Source organism: Pelophylax lessonae, assembly GCF_965119305.1.
Source record: "Pelophylax lessonae genome assembly, chromosome: 4".
Classification (NCBI taxonomy): Eukaryota; Metazoa; Chordata; class Amphibia; order Anura; family Ranidae; genus Pelophylax; species Pelophylax lessonae.
The window spans coordinates 85,148,697-85,175,330 of NC_138771.1; positions in this window are offsets into that span (position 1 = coordinate 85,148,697).

Below are 26,634 nucleotides of genomic sequence, written 5' to 3' on the forward strand. Positions count from 1 at the left end.
AAGAGCGAGGTCAAGATCAAGCCAAGGGGTCAAACACAGTTCATCAAGCAGAAGAGGAGTCCGTAGGAGCAAGCCGGGGGTCATACACGGGAACAGCAGACTGAAGCAGAGTGGGTAAACAAGCCGATGGTCGGAGCCAGGAGGAGAGACAAGACAGGTGAGACAAGCCGGGTCGGTAACAGGTAATCCAAGTAAACAGGAACAGGAACTCAGGAACACAGGAAACAGGAAGCTGAAGATCATCCAGCAACTAATGGCTGGAGCAGGCTGGTTTAAATAGGCCACTGGGCGTCGCTGCATTAGTGTGGGCGGAAGATCCAGCTCTCTTGTGGGAAGTTCCCTGACAGTGCCCCCCCCCAAAGGGCAGCCTCCGGATGCCCAATTGGGCCTGCTTCTCAGGATGCTTGTTAAAAAATTCTCTAAGAAGTTTGGGGGCATGAACGTTATTTGCAGGTTCCCATGAACTTTCCTCAGGTGAATACCCTTTCCACTTAATCAGGTATTGGACCTGTCTTCCCCTCTTTCGGCAGTCTAGGATGGCCTCTACCTCATACTCAAATTCCTCACCCACCGAGATGGGAGGTGGAGGTGGATCACCCCTTCCTGAGAAAGGGCCAGAAGAGGCAGACTTGAGCAAGGAGATATGAAAAACAGGATGGATCCTGTAGGAATCCGGTAAGGAAAGTTCGAAGGCTACAGGGTTGATTTCCTTCTTGATTTTGAAAGGGCCAATGTACCTTGGACCCAACTTCCGTGATGGGCAGGGTAGTTTGAGGTTTGCCGTGGAGAGCCACACTTCATCCCCCACTTTCAAGGCTGGATTCTCCTTTCTCTTCTTGTCATATGACCTCTTATAATCTTCCTGCGCTTTACGCATGGTTGCCTGGAGGGTTAGGTAGTTCTCTTGGATAAAGGTTAATCTATCCTGAACCGCGGGTACCGTTGCTTCTGGTACAGAGTTGGGTAAAAAAGAGGGGTGAAAGCCGTAATTGGCCCAGAATGGGGATTGGTTGGTGGTAGCATGAATAGAGTTATTGTAAGCAAACTCTGCGCAGGGCAGTAAGGCCACCCAATTATCCTGTGAGAAGGAAGAAAAACAACGAAGGTATTGTTCCAACGTTTGATTTGTTCTCTCCGTTTGGCCATTGCTCTGGGGGTGATAGGCAGAAGATAGGCAAATCTTGATATCCAAAGCCTTGCAGAGGGCCCTCCAGAATCGAGAGGTGAATTGTACCCCCCTGTCCGAGACAATACTGTTTGGTACGCCATGTAGCCTTACAATCTCCTTGATGAAGATATGTGCTGTGTCCATGGCTGAGGGAGTGCCCACCATAGGCAGGAAGTGTGCCATCTTTGATAAGCGGTCTACTACTACCAGGATAGTGGAAAAACCTTCAGAAGGGGGCAGTTCTACAATAAAGTCCATAGACAACATCCTCCAAGGCTGGTCCGGAACAGGCAGAGGTCTTAGCAAGCCCCAAGTCTGCGTGAGACTTCCTTTACTTCGGGTACAGGTCGTACAAGAACTTACATAGTCTTTGCAGTCCTGTCTAAGGTTGGGCCACCAATAGGAACGTTGGATCAGTTCTAATGTCTTGCGGACTCCAAAATGGCCTGCCAGCTGGTGGTCGTGGAACGTTTTAAGAACCTGGACTCTGGCTCCCTCGGGTACAAAAATCTTATCCCTGTGCCACAAAAGACCTTCCTGCCTTCTAAGTGTGGGGATTTCGGACTCAGGGCACCGGGAAGAAACCTGTTCCAGGGTGGCCCTTAGATCAGGCTGGATAAGAAGAAAGTTCTGGGGAGACAGAATGGTGCTGGGGGTGGCAGTATTTGGGGTCTCAGGGAACATTCGTGACAGAGCATCCGCTTTACCATTCTTGGATCCTGGGCGATAGGTGAGGTGAAAATTAAACCTTGAGAAAAACAAGGCCCACCTGGCCTGTCGTGGTCTCAAGCGCTTGGCAGATCTGAGATACTCCAAGTTCTTATGGTCGGTGAATATCATAATTGGGTGCGCTGCACCCTCCAGGAGATATCTCCACTCCTCCAGAGCGACTTTGATGGCCAGCAGTTCCCGATCCCCAACATCATAGTTCCTTTCCGGCTGAGAGAGCTTTCGGGAGAAGAAAGCCACTGGATGCAATAGTGCTTTAGGGCCCAGACGTTGAGATAGGACGGCCCCTGTGGCGACTTCAGATGCATCAACCTCCAGTACGTAGGGCAGGGCGGGGTCGGGATGCTGCAGGACAGGGGCAGAAGTGAATAACGCCTTTAATTTATCAAAAGCCTCTTGAGCCTCTTGGGACCACTGGAAGCGGCAGTGTTGGCGGGTTTGCTGGGTAATCGGGGCGATAATGCCAGAAAAGTCCTTGATGAACCTCCGATAGAAATTCGCAAACCCTACGAACCTCTGAATGCCCTTTTTGTCCGTGGGAGCTGGCCACTCCAGGATGGCAGATACCTTCTGGGGGTCCATGGCTACCCCATCAATGGAAATGATCAGACCCAAAAATTGTATAGAAGTCTTTTCAAAGGAACACTTCTCTGCTTTTGCATAGAGTCCGTGTACCCTTAGTGTGGACAGCACTTTCTTGACATGGATTCTATGTAGTTCCAGGGTAGGGGAGAAGACAAGAATGTCGTCCAGGTACACAATCATGAAGTTATCCAGGTATTCTCTAAAGATATTATTGACGAAGTGCTGAAAGGTAGCTGGAGCATTACATAGACCAAAAGGCATAACCAGGTACTCAAAATGCCCAAAACGTGTTCGAAAGGCTGTTTTCCATTCATCGCCCTCGCGAATGCGTACTAGGTTGTAGGCACCGCGCAAGTCCAATTTAGTAAAGACCCGGGCGGTACGGAACCTCTGAAAGAGCTCAGGAACAAGCGGAAGAGGGTACCGGTTTTTAATTGTGATTTTATTGAGCTCTCTGTAATCCACACAGGGTCTGAGGGTATGATCTTTCTTTTCTACGAAGAAAATTCCGGCGCCAGCTGGAGAAGATGAGGGGCGGATGAATCCCTTTTTAAGGTTTTCATCAATGTACTGGCGCAACACCTCAAGCTCAGTCTCTGAAAGTGGAAAAATCCTTCCAAAGGGAACTTCTGCACCAGGTAATAGCTCGATAGGGCAGTCGTAGGGGCGATGAGGTGGTAGTATATCGGCCTTCTTTTTGTCAAAGACGTCCAGGAAATCATGGTAAACTGGAGGAACGTCCTGGCTGGAGTCGGAGACTGGCTGGACGGTCAGGCAACTGGAAGGAGACACAGGTTTGGGCATCAGACAGTGCTGAAGGCAGTAGGGGGACCCAAAGGAGATCTCCCTTCGGATCCAGTCTATCTGCGGGTTGTGTGCCTGCAACCATGGTATCCCCAAAATTATGGGGAACATGGGGGAACATAAAATATCAAACTTCAGGAACTCTTGATGGCCAGAGTCAGTAATGGTAAGAATAGGTACCGTCTCGTGAGTAACAGGCCCGGATCGAGGAGTGGTACCGTCGGCCAACTGGACCTTGAGTTTAAGTTCTTTAGTCTGAATAGGAATCCGGAAGTCCTTAGCAAGGGTTACATCCATGAAGCAACTACATGCCCCAGAGTCAATTATTGCTGGGAGTCGGACCTCCCCTTTCGCTACCTGTAGGGAGACATGGAGAACAAGATGAGTAAGGGAAGATCCTGGGACTTGCTGATACATGGAGTTGTGTGGGGAAGACTTACTGGGCCTCACAGGGCAGTTGCGGAGAAAGTGTCCAGCCTCCCCACAGTAGAGGCAGAGGTTAGCCCGCCTGCGGCGGAGTCTCTCATCAGAGGTCAGGGCAGAACGAACCATGCCAATTTGCATAGGTTCTCCTTCAGAGGAGGCTGCTGTGGCTGGAATAGGTGCAGGGACAACTGGGACCTTGGGTAGCATCCAGGAAGGCCGGAAGGACTGAACACGTTCAGATCGCCGCTCCCGCAGGCGTCTGTCCAGTTGGATGGCGAGCTGAATGAGGCCCTCCAAACTGGTGGGGCTTTCTACTCGTGCCAGCTCATCTTTGAGGGCCTCGGATAGGCCAAGTCGGTACTGGTGCCTGAGGGCGGCATCGTTCCATTCAGTATCCGCTGACCATTTGCGGAAGTCCACAGTGTAGTCTTCAGCAGGGCGCCTCCCCTGCTGTAAGGTATGGAGAGTGGCCTCTGCAGTGGCCCTGCGTTGTGGGTCATCATATAGTTGGCCCATGGCTTCAAAAAAGGTGTCCAAAGTGTTGATGACAGGACTTTTTTGTTCCAACAGGTGATGAGCCCAGGACTGCGGTTCATCGGATAGCAGAGAGATGACAAATCCCACTTTAACTGTTTCCAGGGAGAAGGTCCTTGGTTGCAGAGCCAGGTAGAGAGAACAGGCATTCTTAAAAGCCCTGAACTTCCTCCGATTGCCGGAAAAACGCTCTGGAGTGGGCACCCTGGGTTCAGGAGGAGGAGCCATCATCATAGGAGTGGGTGAGTGACGCTCCGGAGTCAGTGAGGCTGATGCAAGACCTGCAGAAGGAGGAGCTGTAGTTGCGGAAGATACTGCCAAGTTCTGTAAACGACCCTCCAACTGGAAGTACCCGTCCTGTAGGTTGGTCACTGCTTGGGTGAGGGCTGCGACTTGCTGGCACAGAGCCTCCAGCTGGGAAGCACCTCTGTCGGCCTCTGACATATTCTGGCTGGATGATACTATCACGTACCTGATCAGAGGCCGAGGTGCTGAGAGGGCTTCCCTTGTGGCTAAGTGCAAGGCACCCCTGGAGGTGGAGACAGGGAATGCTGTGCCCAAAGGAACAGGGGTCGCTAGCTGCGGCAAGCTCCGGTGAATAGGTGACTGCGGTGGTTGTAGACACGTAGTGCGTGCTGAAATGCAGGATGCCTTGAAGGTGACTGGAGAAGGTAGCCAGGCGTGCGACAAGAGCGAGGTCAAGATCAAGCCAAGGGGTCAAACACAGTTCATCAAGCAGAAGAGGAGTCCGTAGGAGCAAGCCGGGGGTCATACACGGGAACAGCAGACTGAAGCAGAGTGGGTAAACAAGCCGATGGTCGGAGCCAGGAGGAGAGACAAGACAGGTGAGACAAGCCGGGTCGGTAACAGGTAATCCAAGTAAACAGGAACAGGAACTCAGGAACACAGGAAACAGGAAGCTGAAGATCATCCAGCAACTAATGGCTGGAGCAGGCTGGTTTAAATAGGCCACTGGGCGTCGCTGCATTAGTGTGGGCGGAAGATCCAGCTCTCTTGTGGGAAGTTCCCTGACACATACACACATATAGGTGTGAAAGTAGTGGAACCCTATGCCTGCGCTAATGAAATTATTTGCAGGGATGTGGCTCCGCTCCTATCACACCTATATGTGTGTATGTGTATATATACATATATGTGTGTGTGCATATATACCCCTATACAGAAGTTCAGATGTTATGCCTGCCTCCAAAGACGCCCAAAAAATGCCCAAAAAACGCCTGCAACAACACACCTGGGCGTTTTTGTTGCAGGCGTTTTTTTGGCATTTTGTGGGCGTCTTTGGAGGCAGGCATAACATCTGAACTTCTGTATAAGGGTATATATACACACACACACATATATGTATTTATACACATACACACATATAGGTGTGATAGGAGCGGAGCCACATCCCTGCAAATAATTTAATTAGCGCAGGCATAGGGTTCCACTACTTTCACACCTATATGTGTGTATGTGTATATGTACATATATGTGTGTGTATATATATACCCCTATACAGAAGTTCAGATGTTATGCCTGCCTCCAAAGACGCCCAAAAAACGCCTGCAACAAAAACGCCCAGGTGTGTTGTTGCAGGCGTTTTTTTTTGGGCATTTTTTAGGCGTCTTTGGAGGCAGGCATAACATCTGAACTTCTGTATAGGGGTGTATATATACACACACACATATATGTATTTATACACATACACACATATAGGTGTGATAGGAGCGGAGCCCTATGCCTGCAAATAATTTCATTAGCGCAGGCATAGGGTTCCGTAACTTTCACACCTATATGTGTGTATGTGTATATATGTATACATGTGTGTGTGTATATATACCCCTACACAGAAGTTCAGATGTCATGCCTGCCTCCAAAGACGTCCACAAAAAAGCCCAATAAACGCCTGCAACAAAAACAGCCAGCTGTGAAAATAGCGGAGCCATATCCTTGCTCTACTGCAATTCTAATACAAAAAAACTTTTTTTTCTGGTTCTGGACATGCTACAGAGCTGAAACTTCACAGGTACACTTTTTAGACCCCCCAGACACTAAATCCAAAGAAATCTCATTTTTATTTTCAATATTTTTTTCAATAATTGGCTCTCTATCAAAAACGACAATTTTTAAGAACTTTTTTTGTGTGATTAATAGTCCCTGGGGCCTGACCCAGAACCCTAGGCACTTTTTAGGGACATTTATTGGGTTTTAGGGCTTCAAAATGGTGTTTTTTGATTACCGAAGTTCGGGTCCCATTGATTTCAATGGGGTTCTGGAATCCGGACCCGAACTTTCGGGAAGTTCGGGTGTTCTGGTCGAACCGAACTTTTCCAAAGTTCGATCATCCCTATTAATAAGCATCTCTCCCATAATGTTTTGGAGGCCAACAAGGAGAGGCAGACATTCCCATGGTACTGTGAGGGGGCTAGCAGCGTATGTGTCCAAAGACAAAGGTGGACATTGTTTGTCCTCAGGCGGGGCAGCACTTCCTTTGTTTAGTGATGTTGCTTGTGGTATCCAGAGAGCATGCAGAGGAGGTGGTGGACTGGCTTACTAAACCATCCTCATCCTTCGTCACCCAAGCAGAGACTAGTGCGCAGTCCATTGCCGCTGCCAGAGTGGCTTATTCTGCCTCCTTGTCCACAGCTATTCCTGCTATAGCCCCAGCATCAGGCATGGAGGAGTCAGCTGAGTTATTTGAACACAGCGTTAGCCACTTGCTCCTTGATGATGCACAGCCATTACTTGATTCAGATGTGTGGTTCTGAGGTTGAGGAAGGTAGGAGCATGAGCCTACAGAGGGGGGAGAACACTGGTACACAAATTGGCAGTCATGTTCCCCCAGCTGCAGCATATTGCCAAGTTGTCTGCAGTGATAATGAGGATAGGGGAGATGATGATGATGATGAGGTCACTGACGCGACTTGGGTGCCGGAAAGAGCAGAAGAGGATAGTGAGGCTGAGGCATAACCCCAACAAGGCAGCTATAATGGAATAGTAGAGAGAAGCCACCCTATTCCATCACATTGTGGAGCTATTATCTCCCTGGCCCACTTCCCACAGCTCAGCTGTCTGAGCCTTTTTTTTGCTACATGTGCAGCCGATTGCACTGTTGCAATTTGCAAACTTTGCCTCAAGCACATCAAGCGTGGCAAAAACACCAGCCATTTGGGTACCACATGCTTTACAAGGCATTTTGTGCTCTGCACCATCATGTGGAAGGCAATGTTGTGGTAACATTGGGCAAGGCAGGTCAGCCACAAAGTCCACATTACTGCTGACACTTGATCCAGAAAGCATGGTCAGGGATGATATATTTCATTCACAGCATTGCAACTCAGAAGGGCTCAATGCTGCAGCTTGTTGTGCCATCACGTCTCCAAACAGCTAGTGGTGATGATGCGAGATTTGTCAGCTCCACCCCTCCTCCTTCTCCATGCCCTCCTCTGCTGAATTTTCCTATGAACCACAAGTACCCCTTAAGCATTCAAGGGGCTATTCAATGAGTCAGGCTAAAAGGTTCCATGCAGTGCTTCAGCTGGAGTGTCTAGGGGACAGGAACCTGGCTGGAGCAGAGATTCTTTCAGCTCTGCAGGGAAGGCCCAGAGGTTGCTTGGCACATGTCCTCAATTTGGTGGTGCAGGATTTCTTAAATAGGTACCCAGGGTTGGAAGATCTGCTAAAGCAGGCCAGAAGAGTCTGTAGACATTTCATGTGGCCATTCACAGCCAGTGCTCGCTTGGGTGAAATTCAGCGTTAATTCTACCTGCCCATGACATGCCCCCAAGGTAGAACTCCACTTTGACAATGCTGCAGCTGCTACACATGCAGCAGAGGGCCTTCACTGAGTACCTGTGTGAGTATGAAACAACAACACACTCAGGTCGGCTCTTTTTTTTTCCCCCACGCCAATGGCTGCTGATAAAGAATGCATGCACTGTACTGTCACCATTTGAGTAAGCCACAAGGAGTCATAAGCAGTCGTGGCAATGCATGCATCAGTGACACAATCCCTGTTGTGTTCCTGCTGGAGCAGACTCTGCATGGCATTATGGACAGGGCACTCGAAGCAGAGCAGTGGGAGAAGGAGGACGACTTCTTTTCCTCTCAAGGCCCACTTTATGTAGACACCATTTTTGCGACTCCACAGAACACACAAGAGGTGAGGAAGGAGGATGATTCTGGTAGTTTTGGAGGCATTAAAGCAGAGGAAGACATTAGTCAAACCTTAAGAGATGTTTTTTTATCCCCAGAACCCTTGGGAGTAGTACGTGGCTGGAAAGAGGCAGTTCCAGATACTGTAATTCTCAGTGACCCAGAGGAGTCTGCTTCTCATGTCTCCTTAAACTTGCAGTGCTTGGGCTCCCTCATGCTTCACAGCCTGCAAAAGAACCCAAGAGTTTGTGCCATCAAGGAGAATGATCACTATTGGTTTCCAACCCTCCTTGACCACCTTTACAAGGGGAAAGTTTCAGAACTCTTCCTGTCCCCACAGAGGGAACCAGAAGATAAAATCTCTTGAGTACACCTTAAAGAGGAGTTTATCTAACACTTTTCCAATTACAATGTCGTGGATAATATAGTTTTGAGGCTTCTGTTAGTCAAGAGAGGAGCTGTGAAGAAGGGGCCTGCCTAAGTGATGCATTTCACAATTTTTTTAGTCCTTGGCACCGGGGGTGCTGTTAGCTTTAACATCCTATCAGCAGCGTCTGCATCATATGGTTGGCGATCAAATGGGTTAATGGGTCATGAGAATAGATCACTGGCCAGAACTTGCCCAGTATGCAATTGAGCTGTTGGGCTGCTCTGCTATCGTGTACCTGGTGGAGATCCAGCTGTAGAGGGGGCTTCTCTTGCACCTCCTGTCCAACATCCCTGGTAGAGATGACAGGTGGTGTGGGGCACGGAGTGGCACGAGGGCTGGTATAGCAGGTGGTGCCTTGACAGGAGACTGAAGCCAAGGGGTCGTCAACAGCTGGGCAGCATGGGTACAGGAACATGAGACGGAATCAGTGTCAAGCCAAAGTCGGTACACAATCTGGCAGCGAGATACAAAGGCATAAGACAGGAGCAAGGTCAATCACAGGCCGGGGTCACAGGTAGGCAGGCAGGAAACTAAAGGAGAGTCAAGGGCAAGCCGGGTCAACACAAGTAAACCAGAAGCAGGTCAGGGCACAGGTCAACAGGAACAAACTGAAAGACCACTCAGCAATGTGCTCCTGTCACTGCTCAGCTTAAATAGGCCGTTTGGCGCCAATGCGTGCGCGCAAATGCACGTTCACACATGCAAATATGCACATTTCTCCCTGTGCACACAGTAAAGTGCCTGGGCATGCACACCAATGCCTGTTTGGGTCCAGCTGAATTTTTCTTATACCTGCATTCAGCGTGCTCTCTGAACAGGCACTCAGTGCTGCCGGAGGTTTTACTACTGATAATAGAGCGTGCCTGTCCACAGACTCAGTGGACCAGCTGATATTTATCAAATAGAATCAATCCTAGATTGCCAGCAGCTATAAAGCCCCTGATGTTAATGTCACTGAATAAGTGTTTTTGGGATGTGAAATCTCTGCAAGACTTCTAGGCTGCATAGCTCTATGGGTGTTGAATCTGTTGATTTCATCTGGAAGACATTTTTTGTGTGGGTTTCATGGGCACAATTAACACCCAAAGACAAATTTTTCTGCACCTGTTTGACTCCTGCATATCATTTCAATTTTTGACATCAAGGCCAATTCTTGCTTATATTGTGAATGCACCTCCGACACCCAAAGAACAATTTTTATGCACCTGTTACTTCTATCCAAAGTCTGCGGAAGAGACACCAGAATTTATCAAAAAAATCTCTAATCTTGTTCCCAGTACTCTGCATTGTAGCCTCATCATACAGAAAGAACAGAAAAGCACCTCCGAATGTAGACTTTTTATTGTAACAATGTAAAAATAACAAGTGGCAACTCACAAAAGCCTGCAGGCAACAGGCTATGGAATTGATATGATGATATAGTTCCTCCTGGTGAGAGGTCCTGTCCCTCCAATCAGCCCAAAGCTTCCCGCCAGGGGCACCGTAGTCAAACAAGGAAGAGATGTCGGCAATCTCCTGTAGAACATCCGAGTCCCAGACAGAGACCGTGAAGGGATACGCTATGCGGAAGAGAAGTGTGTGACGTCACCGGGGGCAACACGATGCATTTCTGAGCGTGCACGAAGCTCTAACTGAGCATGCACGCTCTTTCATCGGGTGTATGGCAACCAAAGCTCTTTGTGCTTAAATTAAGGGGCAAGAATTGGCGGGAGATAAGGAGTCTAAAGCCAATAGGCTGGCAGATAATTGGCCGCTAGCACTACTCCGAGATAATATAGAAGAATTATATATATATATATATATATATATATATATATATATAAAATTATAATGAATAAATGTATAATAATAAATATACATCTAGATATATGAAAAAAAACATATAGCTATATGAATCAGTAAAATCTTTAACACTTAAAAAAAAACTAATTATGAAAAACAAATTAAATAAAATAGAGTATAAATCAAGAAAAAAATAAGGGAAGGGTGAGAGGTAAGACAAAAGAAGGGAAACAAAGAAAGAGAAAAAGCAAAAATATAAATTTACGTAATTTGAGATACTATCTGTATCTGTAGATACTTACAAAGGAAAAGGTTATGGGGAGTATTCTCTAAAATTCTTAGGCCTGAAACTATTTTCATATAAATCAATTACATATAAAAGTGTATAAATCTTAAAAAAGATACTGTACCTGAAAAATTCTTACAGACTGCCTACCCTTGCTGTTGTTTACAAAATAAAGAAAACTTGCAGGGAAAATTTATTTTTTTGGCTTTATAAATGCAATTATTGCTTCAGCAGCTTCTATACACAGTACAGATGTGGCACTTTACGGGCAGACTGTGGGGACCCCCCCAGGCAATATATTGAAAGAAATGTTTCATTGTTATTTCACATTTTATCATTTTAAGCATCAGTAAATCACTGCTCATTTAAAAATTATGTTTTTTTACAAACTTTTTTTCATTGATACCTGGACCCCATACCATTGTATGCCCAATTACTTGCATATAAGCCTTCAAAATGGGCACTTGACTTTTCCAGTTCGGGTCCCATAGACTTCAATGGGATTTATTTTTCAGTTTCCAAATTTTGCGATGTTTGAAAGTTATGGTGCAAACCGAACAGGGGGTTGTTCGGGTTATCCCTAGTGAATATACAAAAGTATAAATCCTTTGGCAGGTGTAACAGCATCCATATACATAATTCCTAGAATTTAGTTTTAATAAATTGATTTTATTTTAGATACATCCTACTTTTACACAATACAAATGGCACACATGTATAACTTTGGTACTGTAAAAGCTTAGCAGTCAAGGTTTCTGTTTCGTATATTTTCCTTCTAAACTTTCCACGGTTGTTCCTTGAAGTGGTGAAATTCAGCCCAGCTTCTTTTATGAATGAGATGGTGACGGAAGGGCTAATCGCACAGAGAGCTCATTCTCTAGGGGATTATGTTTAATTGGTAACCAAGCATCGGAAAGGATTTTTGTTCCGAGACAATGGCAGATTAGTACTGCAGCATCCTCCTGGGCCTGTTAACCATTCTCTCTCAAATACTAGTGGGTTGTATGGGGATACAATCAATGAGCTTAGATCAGCTGTACTTAGGGGAATGCGCCTGGAGAGTAGATGGCGGCTGCCTGCCAGCTGGGCCGAATACCAAACCTGATGACTCCAGCAGCCTTTGCAGATCAAGCTATGTAACCATGTAACCTGTTTCCTTGCTGCAAAGCATCTATCAATTGGGGGCTTTGTTTCTGCTACGCAAAAGTAATGCAAAGTGAACATTTCCTGGGTAACCACAAATTTAAAGAAAAGGGATACCCTTAATAGCTAAATAAATAGCTTATCATTGCGAACCAGTTAGAACACAAGATTTTAAAGCTTTAGAGTTATATAGCAGAATTGTCCTCTAGCCTTTAGTACTTCAATTCACTTGAATATAATTTCCATCACTCATACATCGGCTCTAGAGACGGTGCTCCGAAGGCAGCGAATGAATAAATGAAATGCACAGACAGGCAGGGCTGGTATCACATTCTAGGCAGATGCTAAAGATGAGCTGCTCACATCAGCTCATACAAAAACCTTTTACTCCACCCCTTAGCCTTAGTTGCAGATTTATAATAAAAATTGGTATGCTTTTGTGTTTTCAATAAAGAAGAATTATCACAATTTTTTACATTATTTAGTTCCTGATGGGACAAAGTACATGAAATATTTTTACCATCTTCCTAGGTGACCTAAAACACTAGCTGAGATGTTGGCACGGGTGATCCCCCTTTGGCCCAAGGCTGCCGAACACAGCAGATAGCAAGGAGATGGCTGGTATGCTTTGTAGCTCCTGTTTTTGGCTCCCAGCACTTGCCCAAGGTAAGCACTGGCACAGGCAATTAAGAGGGAGGTGAGGTCGATTTACTTAATGTACCTCTGCATTCTTTCTGCTAGTGTTTTCTTCAGATGTCATAGACAAGTGCTGCGGTGTCAAGTGGCCAAGTGGTCTGCTGTGTTTTACAGCACCTAGGAAGATAAATAGCTACTAAATGAATACTAAGGAATACCAAAATGTACTATACCCCTTTAGTAACTAAATAACGTAAAATAAATAAGTGATACTACTTCTTTAAAGAGACCCTGTCACCAGACCATTAAGTTTGAGAACAATCTCCTCAGAAGATCATATAAGCATTAAACATTATTTAGGAATGTTATTTACAACTCCCTTGTGTAGACATCCAAAAGCCCTGAGATTGTTGCAGGGTTCCCCAGCCTTTCCCAACCCTTTTATCTTGGAGGAACCCTTGGCAAAAAGCTTGAGAATGCAGGGAACCCCTAAAATAATTTTAAAATTTGCAGCTCTAGGAATGTTAGTGTTGCGATGCTCTCATAGTCAATGGCAGTATTAATTTAAACATCTCTCACAATTGGTGGTCAGTGGCAGTGGTAATTAACCCATTTATGCTGCATTAGTGGCCACTGGTAGTGTTTTAATAATACCTTCATAATGCATCATGACAGGGTTAAACACTGTCACTGGTCAATAAAAAAATCATGATGAGGTAATTACCACTGCCACTGGTCACTAATGCATCAGGATGGGTTTAACTAACACTGCCACATGTACACTTGCTTCTTAGTGTATAAATGTCCACTACAGGGACTCTTCACACTACTGAATCTATATTGCTATTAGGTTTAACTTCCTCAGCTCTAACATTTTAGTACATTAAAGTCCCATTGGCCAGCCACCCCTTTTTGTACTAGTCTATATTCAGAAAAATCCTTGCATCGCTTTCACAGGAAGCAACAGGTTCTGTGACTGGGGGAAAGGATCCTGTCATTCATCCACCCTCCACACAGAATATGTAGCTGGAGGATGCCTGAATAAAATCATCCATCTGTAGCAAAAACAGATGAAGGCATTGCCAGGTATTTGTACACATCACATGCATTTAAATTACTCTGTTGTTTTAAAGGAACAAGGGAAATAGTTGGAAGGTATAAATTGAAGGCACCTACAGTTGTCTGCACATACCAGAAGCAGCTTTGATTGATTCCTGCATGCTCTACACCTGAGACATTCTAAAGCAGCAAAGCTCTAGCACTCCCATCTGCATCCAAGGCTGATCACTTAGAGGTAATTGCTGCATAAGCGACTACAAGTGAGCGGATGCGATTAGCTATAGATGGTGGCAGCCTCCCATTGCTTTTACAGCTGATCTGCAGAAAGGGAGGTGATACACTGCGCTAACTATACAAGCAATGTATTTAAGCTGCTAGCACAAACAATTGACAAAACGTTGGTGAAATACAAGTGAAACAATGATATAGTGCAGCGCTAGAAAAATGTATATAAAGTCCATAAAATATACAATAAATGGATATAAGGATGATATAATATGCATAAATAAATACATAATAAAAGGTGAGTCCCAAGTGAGAAGGTGAGATTGACTGTCCGAGGTGATGTATGTGGTCACAGAAGCTGATAGATCCCAACACCATCAGAATAAGGAATCAATATGCGCTCACCAGAGGTTGTAGACCCAAATTACCCTATAACAAATGGGGTCAAGCAAGGCTCACGTGGTATGTCATAGGTTACCCTGACTTATGCTGCATCCTCAGATGTTCCAGTATATGGCCATAAGGTGAAGATGGGGAAGGTGGAATCTCCCAATCAACCAGTGACCATGCACGGCACACTTCGACTGGATTATCGACAATGGTCAGGAACTGTTTTTCTCATTCTCATTTCACAGCTGATCACTGGGAACCCTCACTGAGGTTCTCACATGTAGGCCCCTTTCACACTTATGCAACTTAAAAGTAGCGTGATTTTACAATGATTTTGCCACGATTTTGACTGGACTTGAAGCAATGCCTATGTCTATGGACCTCAAAACACATTAAAATTGGCCCAAAGTAGTGCAGGTACCAATTGGAAATCATGGAGCACGACTTGTCATGTGACTTTGCAGGGCAAGTTGCACAAGTGTGAATGGAGCCTTAATCAGTGTTAGGCCTATTCACAAGTGTGAATGTGACCTAAGGATGAGCACGGGTTTGTTCCGAAGTTTAGGAATGGGAGGACATTCCCCGCCTCACACAAGGGGTGGGATGCTTGTTATATCATTGGCCCAAAATGGCCGTATCTCAGCCCTTTTGTGTCCATGCAAATTGGTGTTTGGAATGCCCTGTCTGCAGTTCATTGGGTGGGAGTGAAACCTTCGTTCTGAGATTGATCTGAACCCAGGTTCAGACCAAATCCATGCTCATCCCTAGTTTAGAACTGTCTGATATTTGTACTGCTGCAGGTGTACTTTACACTGTATTCTTGCTGAGAACACTTTTTATTTATTTGATGATTGCAAACTTTCAGATCACCCTTTTTAACCTGAATGTAGAATATATCAAATAAGCATCATGAACATCAGTACAGTTACACACAGACAACAAAACAATGCATCCAAAAATGTTTTTCAACCTCTGCTAATATTTGTGAATGGATCATATCTGCACGTTCCAATGCACTGAGAAGTCTGTACCTAAACATTGATAGATTGAACCATCCAGCTGTAATATGTATGGCTAGTATAATACGTCATGCTTACGGTTGTGGATTATTAAGTGGCCTGTGCTTATTCTCACTTCTGTTCATAATTCATGAATCCAAGGCCCCCGTTCTCGACTATCCATTCAATATTAAAACAGGCCTGTCATACTGCTGGCAACCATTCACTATCTAAAGAAAAACCTCACTAATAAAGAAGAACCTATCCCTCAATTATTACTGCCTGAGCCATTACCCCCACAGTGCACAAATGATCTCTTTAATGGGAAAATGATAAATGTTGAAAAATGCTTTGTCTACAGAAAAAAAAAAATATATTTCCTAAAGACCTCTTGAGCTGCCTATTAAAAATATCAGAGATTATAATAACATATGGCACAGACCTTAATTAAAGAGTTTAATTTAGAGGTCCTACTTGTTTCGTGAATTTACTTTCATTTAAAGTCTTTGGATTACAGTGAACTAGCATTGCAGGCATCTTTTGTATAAATGTCTTTATCTGGATCCAAGTCAGCACACCTTAAAAAGGCAGGTGTAGATATGTGTGTTTATCAAACACACTTCACGATCAGATTACTCACTTCATTGATTGCCTTTCCAATAGCTTCTGCACCTGAGCACACACACACACATGCACACACACATATGCACCCACACAGGTTCTTATTGCTACGCTACCCCTCCTAGCTGCAGACTAGCTTTCCAGTATAAAGGGAAACTAATCTGCCAGGTGCAGCACTTATTTATCTGCCATCAGCAAATTCATTTTGCTGGTGAATAGGTAACCAAAGAATGCTAGACGTGACCCAGACAATGATTATGTTTCACAGTCTAAGTAAAAGTGGAGATTTTTTTTTTCCTTTCTCTTACAGTGATGTTAATTATGGTGAATGCTAGTAATTAAATTTATCTACTACGTAGTTTGATAATATTCCATTTAATGAATAAGTACAATAACACTTGTAAGATTAAATTGGAGAGGAAAGAAGTTTCTATTTTATATATAAAAATACAATTACCTAAAGTTAAACTCTAGGCAAACAGCTAAATACACAGTAGAAATTCACATATGTGAACTGTCTTGCCTGCAAATAGATTTGTAATTCTTTTGTGAATCATGCATCCTTGGATAGACTGTAGGGATGAGCTCAGGTATGTTCAGATCCTAGTTTGAATCCACCTGATTGAGCCCACTAGGAAGCTCTCACAAGTACATAGACAATCATCCAATGAAAAAAACGAGTGACCACACTTCCAAATGCTAGGAGATCTTTATTATTGTAAATACATCCAACAAAGAAAATTCATTCTTTTTTCGTTTTTTACTATATCCATATTTTATGGCTATAACATATAGAGTCTATGATTTGTGTAATGGGATTTTCTCGCTTTTAGACTTTATATATGTATATTTTTTGTATGTTACGTATCCCATATGTACTCTATCAGATTTGTCTTACTTCTCCTGCCTTGTACACTGTAAGGAGGAGACACTCTCATGTTTCCATCTTTATTCATTTATCTATATGAGGATGCATGTCTATGTTATTTTGATGTGTGTGCTGCATGCATGGTTTAGGCTTTCTTTATATATTTTCATGTAGGTTTTTTCTCTCTTTCTTTGATGACCTCATATATTCCATGTTTTTTATGAAACTTTGTTTATTTATTTTTTCATACTTGATATATACATATTTTCTACACTAGTATATATAGTATGGCTTTTTGTTTCCTATTGTGTTTTTTCTTTTTTCATCCACAGTGTTCAGGTGAGGACCCCTTTTATTTAATGACTTTATTGGGTATATTTATATATCACCTGCTACACAATAGGGTGTTCTATATACTTTTTGCTATGTTTATATTTTTCTGTATTTCTCTTTTTTATTTTTCATATATGTATTACACTTTCTAAACTATTATGTTTTTTATGCATGTATTCATGGTGTTTTGAACATTCAGTGAATGTATTTGTGTAGAGCGAGTTCATCTAGCAATTAATTGTTTACAGCAGACTTTGGGCTATTTAAGAGTCCATATCATTAGTTCTAACAGGTTATGATTAAGCGATTAATTTCATGAAACGGTCAACCACGCTCTTTTGATGTGTGTCATGAAGTCTCTTTGATTTTCTTTGTTGGATGTTTTTACAATAATAAAGATCTCCTAGCATTTGGAAGTGTGGTCATTAGTTTTTCATTGGATACATTGCCCAGACCATGGACTGGAGCTGCACGAAATTTCCTGGGAGCTTTCACCCTCATTTGGAGCGGTGTTACTCCCTTCTTTTGCTACAGAGACTATCATAATTGGCCAAAGTATGCCCTGCCCCCACAGTGACACTATCCAGATCAGAGGTGCACATGTGGACACTCAGGCCTGACACTACCGCCAGCATCTTTCAAGGAAGCACATAGAAATGTCTCAAGGAAGCACATAGAAATGCACGCAGACGCATGGCCTAAACATCGACACATGCATTCCATTCTGGAGATGGTGCCAAATGCCTTATTTAACTGCATAAGCTCCGCCCTATAGCCATTACTGTATATATATATATATATATATATATATATATGTGAGCGCATCACTGGTGGCTCTCTCCCACTGTGATTATACACAGCAAGAGTTAAACGGCAGGTACCATGGACTTGATGTCCGCCGGCACACACCGATCCTTCGGCAGCAGTCTGCCTATGTAAACAAGGCAGGTTGCTGTTCTGTCAGTAGGGAAGGCATGGATCCTGTCTTCCTGAAAACCAGGATTCATGTCTTCTCCTAATGAAAGCACCTCTCATAGCACACAGAAAAACTAGCTAGGCACACAGTTAACTCTTTGATTGACCCTGATGGTAACCCCTTTCCAACCAGTGTCATTAGTACAGTGACAGTGCATATTTTTTAACACTGATCATTGTTTTAGTGTCACTGGTCCCCAAAAAGTGTCAGAATGTCCGCCGCAATATTGCAATCCCGCTATAAGTCGCTGATCGCTGCCATTACTAGTAAAAAAAATAAATACAAATTCCATAAATCTATCTAAGGTTTGTAGACACTATAACCTTAGCGTAAATCCATCAATTTATGCTTATTGGGTTTTTTTTAATCAACAATATGTAGCAGAATACATATTGGGCTAAACTGATGAAGAAATTTGATTTTAATATTTTTTTCTTGGTTAACTTTTATAGCAGAATATAAAAAATCTTTTATTTTTTTTTTTCAAAATTGTTGGTTCTTTTTTTGTTTATAGCACAAAAATAAAAACCGCAGAGGTGATCAAATACAACAAAAAGAAAGCTCTATTTTTTGGGGGAAAATGACATAAATTTTATTTAGGTACAGTGTCACACAACAATACGCAATTGTCAGGTAAAATAACACAGTGCCATATTGCAAAAACTGGCCTGGTCATGAAGGGGGGGTAAATCATTCGGAGGGCGAGTGGTTAACTTCTTCCCGCCTGGCCACTGTAGATATATGGCTGGGTGGGTCAGGCTTCATTCTGGGAGGACGTACATGTATATTCGCCCACGTGCGCACCATGGGGGCACGCAGCGGTGTGATCTATAATTTCTGTGTCCCCTGGGCACAGATCGGCATACAGGGTCGCTTTGATTGACACTACTATATGATCCCTACCATTACCATGCGATCACTGTGACCAATGACAGTACAATATCACTAGACCAGTGTTCCTAATCACCACTGCACCAGTCATAGTTTCCCTATTCACTGCACCAGTCATAGTTTCCCTAATCACCACTGCATTAGTCAAACATCTCTGATCCCCACCACACTAGTTCCTGTGTCCCTACACCACCACATCAGTCATCATGTCACCATAAGAACTTGTTCACATGTTTGATGCTCTCTGAAGATCAATCTATGTTCAGATTGCTCTTCAAAAAGCATTTAACAGGCAGTGGGGAGGAGTGTATCATCTCCTCATCACCTGCTTTAAACCCCTTGGAACCCGCACATGCACCTAAAACCTTATATACCTTATTATACCTAATTATACCTTAAAGAGGTATAATTCCCACCACAGCTCCATTAAATGTTTCTTCTTGTATCTGCTGGGCCTTTCTAGGGGGGCCCAAATATTTTGGAAATTTCCAGTTTCAGTCTAATCAGGCAAAGATTCACAAGAATATTGAGGCCAGAAGATTACATAAAAACATAGAAAAGTGATGTAGTATGAAAAAAGGGGACAGCTAACAAATTAAGAATAGATCAAGGAGTACAAGTATCCACGTCCCAATTGAATGTAGAAAAGGAAGACGAATGGGCCAGGGGGACTTTTAAAGGGATACTGTCATCAGGAAAAATAGCAAAAAATCAAACATATATGTAAAGAATACATATATGTTTGATTTTTTGCTATTTGTCCTGATGACAGTATCCCTTTAAAAGTCCCCCTGGCCCATTCGCCTTCCTTTTCTACATAGAAAAGTGATGGCAGAAAAAGACTGAATAGTCAATCAAGTCTGGACTTTTTTTTTTTTTCCATTAAATTTATTGTCTGAGTATAGATCTATGTTTATCCCAAGCATGTTTGAAGCCATGTACTGTTGACTGTCTCACTACTTCTGCTGATAGTTTTTCCCAAGCATCAACTACCCTTTCAGTAAAATAATACTTTCTAAGATTAGTTTTGAACTTTCCTCCAGTTCGTTTGAGGTCATGTACCCGTGTTCTTGATTTTGATTTCATATTGAAAAAACTTGTATATGTTTATAAAGTTACTAGTGCGCTGCTCTATACTATGGAATTGTGTTTAAATATGAGTGAAATATATGTGGAACAATTGCAGAAGTGCCCCAACCACTGTTATGGCAAACTCTAACCACTCAAAGAATGTATAACAATAAAAGAATAGTGCGCTATTTAAAAAAAAAAAAAACACTAAGTTTATAAAAATATCATAAACCATGTTATAAATACATTTTTTGTGAGATACTATTTAGTGTTAAATAGATACCTATAGATGACCCTAAAATCATCAAAAAATGTAAAAAATTCCTTCTCACCAAATGTAGTGAAAAAATATTATGAAAAATATTATAAAATACAAAAAAAAAATGACATTGAAAATGCCTTAGTATCAAATAATAACAATGAAGTCCATCTTCACAAACACATTTCAATTGATGCAATATGTAAAGTTTCCGTCCATAGAATCCAAATCTGTGTCACACAGCCATCACCAGGCACCTCCATGTGCAATGCCTGCTCACCTTAATATATGTAACCCATTACAAGTTATACGTCGCCTTTTAATAAAGTAATGATCTCATGTGGCTTCAATGTGGTCAACAAACTCCTATGCTGGAAAAGCCCCGCTGGAGAATGGGTATGGGTAAAAAGGATATGGGGTCAAGTCGTCATGAAGAGGATTACTGCTGAGAAAGGAGATCTCCTTTATAGTGACGTCTCCATAAATTCCCACAGTGTCCACATCTTTCAGAGAAAGTTGATAGGTGAAATCCAGAAAATGCTGTCCACCAATGCTCACCTTGACCTTGTCTGTAAAAAAGAGAAGCACAAATGAATCTCCTTTTTAGTGGGGCTCCTGAAAACTTGAATTCATCTAACCAATAGTCTTTGTGCAGGGTGTTGCAGATTATGTGTGCATCTGAAGAAGAAAAGTGAGGATTGAAATGAAAAGCTACATCAGACCGTGGATGTGTGCTGCAACCACACTGGAAATCAATCTGAAATCGAGTAGAAGACAGGCGACTGTAACAAGAAGGAAAGGGAGTCCATGTCTGCCCTGTATGCAAAAAACTGTCCTCCCTATACCTTATTCACTCCCTTGATGTATTTAACCACTTCAGCCCCGGAAGGTTTTAGCCCCTTAATGACCAGGCCATTTTTTGCGATACAGGACTGCATTATTTTAACTGACAATTGCGCGGTCGTGTGACGCTGTACTGAAAGAAAATTGATGTCCTTTTTTTCCCACAAATAGAGCTTTATTTTGGTGGTATTTTATCACCTCTGTGGTTATTATTTTTTTGTGCTATAAACAAAAAAAGAGTGACAATTGAGAAAAAAATATATATATATTTTTTACTTTCTGCTATAAAACATCTCCAGTAAAAAAAAATGTAAAACTCTAACTTCTTCATCAATTTAGGCCAATATGTATTCTACTACACATTTGTGGTAAAAAGAAATCCCATAAAGCGTATATTGATTGGTTTGCGCAAAAGTTATAACTTCTACAAACTATAGGATATTTTTATGGGATTTTTATATATATATATATATATATTTTTTTTTCTAGTAATGGCAGTGATCAGCGACTTATAGCGGGACTGCGACATTGCGGAGGACAAATCGGACACCTGACTAACACTTTTGACACTTTTTTGGGGACCAGTGACACTAATACAGTGATCAGTGTTAAAAAATATGCACTGTCACTGTACTAATGACACTGGCAGGGAAGGGGTTAACATCAGGGGCGATCAAATCGTTATATGTGTTTCTAGGGGGTGCTTGCTAACTGTGGGGGGTTGCTCTGTCTGCGGGAAAACAGAGATCCGTGTTCCTGCTTAGCAGAAATACAGGATCTCTATCTTCTGCCCTGTCAGAATGGCGATCTGCATAATTTACATAGGCAGACCGCCGTTCTGCCTGTCTCGGGATCAGTCGCAGGTGGCCGGCAGACATCGGATCTGCCGGACCCGCTGATTGGCTTCCCCTCTGTCCAATCAACACCTGATCGAGTCTCCAGCAGTGCACGTGCCCCTTAGAGGCTATTGCGCGAAAAGACGTTCAGGTACGTCATTTAGTGCAATAGAGCTGACCTACTACGGTAAATGTACGTTACGCAGTCTGAAAGTGATAAAGGATTCAATCATGTCTCCCCTTTCCCTTCTTTCCTCCAGTCTGTACTACTTCTGACACCCTGTTCGAGGAGAATAGTGATCAGCCAAACACAAGACATGTTGCCTTTGCGGTTAGGCAAATGCCAAAGTAGCCTTTTTTTGCCCGCTCTTTCTGTTATGCCCCCTCAATCTCCACCATCCTAAAGAAAATATTTGAGTGATCTAAGAAATGCATATTTAAATAAGAATTTATTATATTATAGTAAAGTCCTGTGGCTTGCTGTGGTTGGATCATGCCAGCACTTCCATCCCTCCACTTATGGCTCTTCATCTTCTGGGCATTTCAATTTTCACTAGCAATGCAGGCAATGAGCACAGAATGCAAGGTGCTCATCAATAATTTACAAATCTCTGTTACCCAACAGTAATGTTTCCACACGTACACAGAAACAATTATTTCACCAGACATGAGCTGAATGCAAAATTGTGGACATTATAAATGACTGTCAGGGCAGAATCTAGCTGAGTGTAATGATTTCAGTTATGGGTAGATTTGAAAATAACTCATAAGATTAATTGATCAGTGGTTAACCTAATGTTATGCATATACATTAAAGTGTCCCCCCTAACACTAAAATCCCTGCATCTACAGGCATCCACAATCTAAGACTAACCTATCTAGCCCTGTAAAGAAGAAAATCAGTACACATACCTTTTTTTAAGTCAATTCGACCAGATCCCACGCTGAACTGTCAGCCGCCTCTTAGCAGTGGAGACGGGTTAAGAGAACACAACCGACAATGGAAGCCCCATAGTAAGTCTATGGATGAAGTCACTTCCCTTTAATTTCACAACCATGGTCGGCTGTGTCCTCTGCAGAGCTTCTGCCACTGGAGACGGGATCAGATTGGTTTTTAAAAAGGTATGTATAGCAATTTCTTTTTTACAGGGTTAGATAGGTTAGCGTTAGATCATGGATGACTAGATGCAGGGTGTCAGCGGATCTATGGTAGTGAGCCCTTGAAGATCCCCAGCTCAGGATTCCCCAGGAAGCGGAGTCTAAGCCCCAGCCTGTTTCCTCACCAGGGCCGCTGATGGTGGGGATGGACTTGCAGCAAGCTGGAACCAGGTCGTGGCCCCCAGGTAGGCCCAGCTGAAGATGCGAAGACCGCTGGCGTGTGCAGAGTAGCAGCAGACCAAAGGATATCCAAGAGGCAAGCCAAGGTCAGGGCAGGCAGCAAACAAACACAGATGGGAAGATGCAGCCGAGGTCGGTACACAGTAAATCAGCTAAAATAGCCTAGGGGAATACAGATGGGAGCTCCGAGAACAGAGAAGTTACTCAGGCAAGGAGCACTGCACTGAGCACGTGTATATATAGGGAAGCAGAAAGGGAGGTGACCCAGGAAGTAATAGAAAGGAAAATTATATAAACCCACAGTGGAGCAGGGGGCGCCCATAGGTAAACAGAGAAGCCAAAAACCACATGTGAAAAGAAGCAAGGTTGAAGCACTGCAGCAAGGAGGTAAGAGTATACAAACAAAAACTACAGGCTAACTTGTGACACAGGGATTTTAGTGTTAGGATGGACTTACACTTTAAATGAAAGCTGAAAGACACTAATGATCTTTTGGCGGTTGCCATGTGTATGCCATGAGCACAATCATAAAAAGAGAAATTCACAAATATTTGTCTGCCGGAAAGTCAATTGCTATGGTATTTGCTTGCTTTTCTTTCTCCTACAAGCCAATGTCATTGCAAAAGCAACATAAAGCCTTTTAGAAATTGCTCAGACACAAGGTACAAACATTTTAGGACCTTAAAGTGGTTGTATATTCACTCAGTGTAAGTACTGGAATCCCCTCTATTATATGTGGCTACGTTGCGCAGAGTCTTTGTTTTATAAAAATTGTGCAGTGCAATATTTTGTTTCAAAGTACCTCTGTGCAGTTACGTGACCGGCCGCCGCTCTCCTTTCCCAATCTGAGGACTACAGCGAGAGGGGCTGTGATTTCCCTCTGACGTCACCCGGGAGAAGAGGAGAGCGGCATGCGGTCATGTGACCGTACATCGACGCTCTACAATAAGATATTGAGCTACATAATTTTTATAAAACAAAGACACTGAGAAACATACAGTATCTGCATTTAACAGAGGGGATTCTAGTAATTACATAGAGTTATTTTACACAGAATAGTAGCAGGAAGGGGGGGGGGGCAGGGAGCAGATCAACACTGACTCAACAGCTGCCAGGCAAGGAGAGAGGGAGGGGGAGAGGGAGAGACAGGGGGCTGATGGAGGCATGCAAACTGACCACGGTATCATGAATAAGCAGCCATGAATACTGTAGTCAGCACACAGAGGGAGACACACGAACAGGCAGGATCAACCAGGTATTTTACAGCATAGAAAGGGACACATGACTCTGCACAAGCACTATCTTGTATATTGTGCTTTAAAGTAACAGAATCATTTTTTTTTTTTCTAGGGTTACAACCACTTTAAAAGCAAAACAGAAACTTAGAAGCATCTAAAATGTACACAAAACTTTTCCAAAGAGGTATGTGTGTTACCAATGCTGATCTCTCCATTTGAAAATGCTTCTTTTATGCCTCCTTTGCTGATGTCCCTTGTTGGGTGATTCCATGTCCTGTATGTGAAACACTGCATTCGTTGTTGTTTAATTTTGTCAGATTCTTAACCCCTTGGAGCTGCCACCTCCTGCCTATTAAGGGGTTAAGAAAACAGGGAGGCAGGGCGGGGTTTATCATTGCGTGACCGCTGTAATTAGCAGTCACATGATCGGAAAGCTCCCGATCACAAGCAGCGATCAAGAGCTTTCTGTTTGCTGCCAGTAACTTTTGCGGGAGCGCACTGGGCATGTGCTCTTGGCACAGATGTATTTGCACTAATGCATGCACCTGCCAAGAGGCCGCATATTTGCATGTGGCCAGTGCCAAGAGGTTAATAAATACATTTAAGAAGAGCATGTTAGTTTATTTTACTGTATATGGATTCAGCATTTTTAGTAGTTTGAGTCATCACAACAAGTGAAGACCAGGAGCTTTGACCACCCTTTGACTTCACTAGTTGAATGCTTGTTCAGGGTTAACAGATCCAGAAAATATTGAGGCTAGAATTTGCAGGTGGGGTGCAGCGAGGTGTGGAGGCAATATTTCATATAGGAAAAACCTGTATTTAAGTAATGCACAACAGTCACAGCAAACCCAGTGGGAAGGTTGCCGAACCAGATACACTCACGGTTTCAACCAACATGAAGAGAGCAGGGTTTAGCCAGACTGACAGCATCTTTTAAGAGAGTAGAATGATGCCTCGCTTTCTCATGCCCAAGTGGTATGATGGCCAGAGGAGTTATAATCCTATGTTTCCCTCCTCGTCGCCTTTCCTTTTCGCTAGTATGGTCCCTAACAGAAAGGGCACCTTTCCCAATTCTAGCCACTCACATAAAGTGCACCAATAATGGGAGCCAGGGCTTTAAATAGGCTCTGCCTCACCCATGATGGCTGCAAGAGTCAGATGGGTCGGCGGAATACAACTGCATAGCTTCCCAGTGACCTAGGAAACCTTGGAGGAACTATGTTCCTCTTGGCTTCCTCTCCAGCTGCAAGGCTGCTGCGGATGAACACCACCTGCAGGGAAGACGGTAGACTGTACCTGCCTACAAGTTAACCAGACAAATAACTTTTCCAGGTGGAGATAGGCAATGTTGGACCTTCTTTTTCAGCATATATTTTAAACTAGGCTATAAGTTTGAATGGAAAACAATGTTCAATAAAGTATACAGGGGGAAAAAAAGACCATTAAAACGCTGGCATATAGGTATTAAACTATTTACAAATTCTTAGAACACAGTAAAAGAGCTTAAAAAACAAGCCATGCCTAGCTGAGTTTAGGCATTTACAGACATTCTGTGACTGAATAAGGGGGAAGAGGGGTGGTTAAATGACACAATCTATCCTCACCCATTCACAGAACATAGCACAAAATCTGATTGTGTGTAGACTAATAACAAGTAATCTAAGGTACCTACAGCCCAATGACAATAATAATACTGTGGAACTATGGCATCTAACTAGCCAAAGGAAAAGACAAAAGAAAGGGAGAGTGAGATGAAAATTGACCACAAGAGTGGACAACCTAAAAGACTGAGAAAGAAAGAAAGAAAGAAAGAAAGAAAGAAAGAAAGAAAGAAAGAAAGAAAGAAAGAAAGAAAGAAAGAAAGAAAGAAAGAAAGAAAGAAAGAAAGAAAGGAGAGAAAAAGTATATATATAATGTATATATATGGGATATCAGAAAAGAGAGAAAGAACAGGGAAAAAAGAAATGAAAAAAGGAACGAGATATAGAAGAAGAAAAGAAAAAT